The sequence below is a fragment of the Austrofundulus limnaeus genome, unplaced genomic scaffold (assembly GCF_001266775.1).
Source record: "Austrofundulus limnaeus strain Quisiro unplaced genomic scaffold, Austrofundulus_limnaeus-1.0 Scaffold351, whole genome shotgun sequence".
In the NCBI taxonomy this organism is placed as follows: Eukaryota; Metazoa; Chordata; class Actinopteri; order Cyprinodontiformes; family Rivulidae; genus Austrofundulus; species Austrofundulus limnaeus.
In genome coordinates, this window is record NW_013952753.1 from 465,585 (window position 1) to 470,976 (window position 5,392).

The following is a 5,392-nucleotide window of genomic DNA, read 5'->3' on the forward strand; positions in this document are numbered from 1 at the left end:
GTGTATATATATACGTGTGTTTGTTTTTTTAGAAATATTACATTTTTGGATGGAATATTTTTGATTGATTAAGTTGAGAAAAAAACTTAGCTTATAAATACAGTTTACAAAATAAAAATGATCAGAAAACAAAAGAAGAAAACATGTTTAAGAAAGGCAATCATATCAGGTTGAAATAAAAGCACAAGAAAAACACATTTTACAAGTAAAACTTTTTTTTACAAAAAAAAAAAAAAAACAGCATTTCACAAAATACGACCATGATTTCCACAGCTATGGTTTGAGAAACAACTTGTAAAAAAGGTTTATTAGTTTTTTAATAAATTTCAGAAAAACAGAGACAACACAAGTGGATTTCACTAATGTTCGCAATACATTTTATGGTATGGTACCTTTTTTTATGCCCATTATAATGCATTTAAAAATTGTTTAAAATTTGTTTTAAAAAAATTTCCTCAAATGTTTTTTTTTTGTCATTCATTTTAAAATAATGGTTCTAAATAAATTGAAAATAACACTGACATTTATAAAACGCAAGTACATTTAATAAAGTTTGACAAGAAAAAAAGCACACGTAAAGCCAGTCCTGATTCATAAAATACAGTTATCTTAAAATATATTAAACATGCCCATATTTCACTGACTATAAAACCAGCAGTAAACAGGTTTTTCCCACAAATGACGACAAACAGAAAACTGCCGCATTTCACAGAAACAACTCTTGCCCTTTATAAATGGTAGATTTCACTAAACATAATCCCATTTCATAAAAAAAGAAAAACTACAAACATGATAAACATATCCATGTTTATAAAAACAAAAAAATATAAAAAGCAACTCAAAATTCAAATTTTATTTCCTAAAACTGTAGACCACTTTACAAAACAAAGTACACAAACAAACAACAAAACAGCAAAAAACAAAACTCTATTATTTCACAAACATGACAAAATTAGTAAAAGCCTTGAAAAATAAATCAAAGATTAAACAAGCACCCTTCTATTTGTATTTTCATAAACACAAAAAAGACAAAAGACAAACACATTTTACAGAATACGGTCATGCATTACATATTATGACCACATGAACAAAACACAACTATTTTACAGAAACAAACAACACTGTGCTTGTATTCCTGTAGACTTCATGCAAACAAGAGGTTTTGTTGTACACAATAATAAAAGGAAAAATGAACTGAGTAAATGAGCTGGTATTTACCAAACATGACGTCCTTCTTGCTCTGATTCCGATCAAGTCCACCCAAAGTAGGTAAACCCCCTCAGCCTTGTGCACACTTTGCTTTGGAGGGATTGTTATTAACCGAAGTGAATGACTCACGTCTGATTGCTTTCCATTGTTGGTCACTATTAAACAAACATGTTGTGTTGTTCACATGGATGTACAAAGTTGGCTCAGTTCAAACATAATCAGAATTCTCCTGTTTGATGGGAATCAGAAATGTTTTGTTTGTCATATTTACTGTTACTGCTGCTGTCTTTAGTATCACAAGAACATTTAGGCACAAATTATTGGATTGATAGCCTTAAAATTGTATGAATCTTTTGAAATTCCTTTTTTATTGACTAACTTTGATTTAATTTTTATACATTTATATTGCATAGATATTTTGTTTGTATCTAAGCAATGTCCAACTTTACTTGACCAAAATTCAATTTATTCAGTACTAATTTATTTTTTAAACAAATGGGTAAACTGAATGAGTTTATTTTATTCTATTTAAATAAATTGTGCTGCACTTCCACCTAAATGACTGCAGCTATGATTGACAGAGTTAATGTCTTTTTGTACTCACAGTATGTGGAAATTATACTGAAATTACAAAACATGATAAAAAGTTAAAGGATTTATTTAATCACATCCTTAATAGAAATTGGGAAACAAGTATGACATATCTAAGTGTTATATTTCTATAAAATTTAAAGACAGGTATGATTTGATACGTGCAGTTCACATTCTGCACACGTGTGGCTTGTGTTGGGCAGAGACTCATCAAATAATAACAGCAACTAAAGGAAATTAAACCACACACAACAGGAAATGACATCAATTTGTTGGAATAAACAGAGTTTAACAACAAACAAGTTAAGTAGCCCCTGTCCTTTTTGTCATCAAAATTAAGTTGTTTTTGAAACATGTAGTATTATTTTTTTCTTTGTGTTTTGTGAAGTATTTTTTTATTATATTGTTTTGTTTTAAAGTCAAGGTTTCAAATTTTAGGAAAAATACAAATATATTTAAACATAGTAAAATAAGTTTTTGTGGCTTATTTGGCATATTGTATTACATTTAATAAACTTTACAAGGAATCTTTAAAAACAGCGAGGTCAAAATGTTAACTGATGATATCAACAGTAACCAGAATAAAAATGGACAAAAAAGTGATGATCAAGGTAATGTTCATTTGATAGTGAAAACCAAAATTAAATCTGAGTTGTTTCATTTCTATTTTAAAATAGAATGTCTAAAAAGATGAAAGCCTACAATCCAACAAGTGCCTCATCAAATTATTTACCTGTTTATCAGGGCTCAAGTTTTAATTTGAGCCTGGAGTGAGATTTCGAGCAGCTGGCCACTGTTGCCAACTCTTTTGTAGGCCTTTATTGGTTGTTCTAAAATCCAATAAAAGTCACTAAATGATGTCATCGCCTAATTTATTTGAATATTTGCCAGTAATTGTAGGACAGATGTAAGTTTGAAGAGAAAAAGTAAGTAAAAGCACTCTAACATGTTAAGAACTACTAATAAACTTAATGTAACAATTACTTGACTTTAATGCTTAGATTCACATTATAGGTATACATTAATTTTGTGAGAATATTAAATTTAACCAGCAGACTGTAATTCTGCGTTCACACTGAATGCAATTTCAGCGTCAGGAGCATCAGATTTACATGCAAAGTCTATGGTGGATGCGCTCTAAACGCACATTTGAATTTTATTGATAAGGTGTAGTTTAGAGTGGTTAGTCTGCATTTTAGCCAGGTTTAGTGTGTTTTGAATCAAAACAACAAAGCAATTTTTTGTTATGAGGAGCAGTAGAGAGGTCCGCAGAGGGCAGAATGACACAACACATCTCTTATTCCTCCCTTCTCGCTTTTGCTGTCAGAAAAAATAATATATTTTCTCTCTGGATGTTTTGATGTGAAAAGTGTGGTCCTTTACAGCAACTTTTCACATTTTTTTCCTATTTTCCCCCCATATCATTATGTCAGCCTCAACATGGTCACGTGACAAATACTGTTCAACTTCAAGAATGATAGTTATAATTTTGCCTTTCCTGAGAAAAGTCTACATCATGATCACTGTCTAATAATTTTTCACCCGTGCTTTTCTTTGTACTGTGGCAAAAAATGTTTATTTTAAATATGTAGAAAAAAGCCAGCACAATGTCTGCACAGAAATGAAAGAGGATTGGGTTTGTCTATAGCAGTGGTTCCCAACCTGAACCCCCCCCCCCTCCCCCCAGGGGGGCACTAGAGATCACAGTGGGGGCACATAATGTTCTAGCTCAGAGGTCAGGTGTCGGCAAAACCATTGTTTAGGTTCGGACAACCAGATCCTGCCTCCTGGTTGTAAAGTTCTCCTTCGTGACGGGTGACCTGTCATTTGTAAAAATGAAAGAAGAAAAAGAACCTTCTGAATTTTAAATGGACAGTTCTTTCAACCCATAGAGAGAACCACAGTCAAAGTTTTACCCAATCAGATTGGTGTAGGGCGGGTCGTGCTGTCTAACTGACAACGGGTGCGTGTGCAGCCTTGAGTCAAAGACTGCCGTCGCGTCACAGCATTCAAACATATTGTCAAGAGTTTGCAACCACACTGCTCAAAAAAATAAAGGGAACACAAACAACACAATATAACTCCAATTATATCAAACTTCTGTGAAATCAAACGGTCCACTTAGGAAGCAACACTGATTGACAATCAATTTCACATGCTGTTGTCTAAATGGAAAAGACAACAGGTGGAAATTATTGGCAATTACCAAGACACACTCAATAAAGGAGTGTGTACACAAGTACTTCTCAGTACTTGTGCTTTCTGGCTGATGTTTTGGTCACTTTTGAATGTTGGTGGTGCTTTCACACTCGTGGTAGCGTGAGACGGACTCTACATCCTACACAAGTGGCTCAGGTAGTGCAGCTCATCCAGGATGGCACATCAATGTGAGCTGTGGCAAGAAGGTTTGCTGTGTCTCTCAGCGTAGTGTCCAGAGGCTGGAGGTGCTGACTGGCCAGTACACCAGGAGACGTGGAGGAGTCCGTAGGCAGGCAACAATCCAGCAGCAGGACCGCTACCTCCTCCTTTGTGCAAGAAGGAACAGGAGGAGCACTGCCAGGGCCCTGCAAAATGACATCCAGCAGGCCACAAATGTGCATGTGTCTGCACAAACGGTTAGAAACCGTCTCCACGAGGACGGTATGAGGGCTCGATGCCCACAGATGGGGGTTGTGCTCGCAGCCCAACATCACAACACCAGGATTGGCAAATTTGCCACTGGCACCTTGTGCTCTTCACAGATGAAAGCAGGTTCACTCTGAGCACGTGACAGATGTGACAGAGTCTGGAGATGCCATGGAGAGCAATCTGCTGCCTGCAACATTCTTCAGCATGACTTCTTTGGCAGTGGGTCAGTGATGGTGTGGGGTGGCATTTCTTTGGAGCGTCGCACAGCCCTCCATGTGCTCTCCAGAGGTAGCATGACTGTCATTAGGTACCGAGATGAGATCCTCAGACACCTTGTGGGACCTTATGCTGGTGCGGTTGGCTCTGGGTTCCTCCTAATGCAGGACAATGCTAGAAATCATGTAGCTCGAGTGTCAGCAGTTCCTGCAAGATGAAGGCATTGAAGCTGTGGACTGGCCCGCCCCTTCCCCAGACCTGAATCTGATTGAGCACGTCTGGGACATCATGTCTCACTCCATCCACCAATGTCACGTCGCAACACAGACTATTCAGGAGTTGGAGGATGCTTTAGTCCAGGTCTGGGAGGAGATCTCTCAGGAGACCATCCACCACCTCATCAGGAGCATGCCCAGGCATTGTAGGAAGGTTATCCAGGCACGTGGAGGCCATCCACAATACTGAGCCTCATTTTGACTTGTTTGAAGGACATTACATCAAAGTTGGATCAGCCTGTAGTGTGTTTTTCCACTTTTGTATGTGACTCCAAATCTAGGCCTCCATTAGTTAATTCATTTGATTATCATTGACGATTTTTGTGTGATTCTGTTGTCAGCATTCAACTTTGTACAGAACAAAGTATGCAATGCTAATATTTTACAAACATATACACTCACCGGCCACTTTATTAGGTACACCTGTCCAACTGCTCGTTAACACTTAATTTCTAATCACCCAATCACATGGC

The 5,392-nt window shown here is 36.6% G+C and overlaps 1 long non-coding RNA gene across 4 annotated transcripts in view; it reads right to left on the bottom strand.

The window, feature by feature from the left end:
- Positions 1-5,392, bottom strand: part of LOC106527939 (uncharacterized) — a 97,888-nt gene that overhangs the window by 73,093 nt on the left and 19,403 nt on the right. The window lies entirely within an intron of this gene.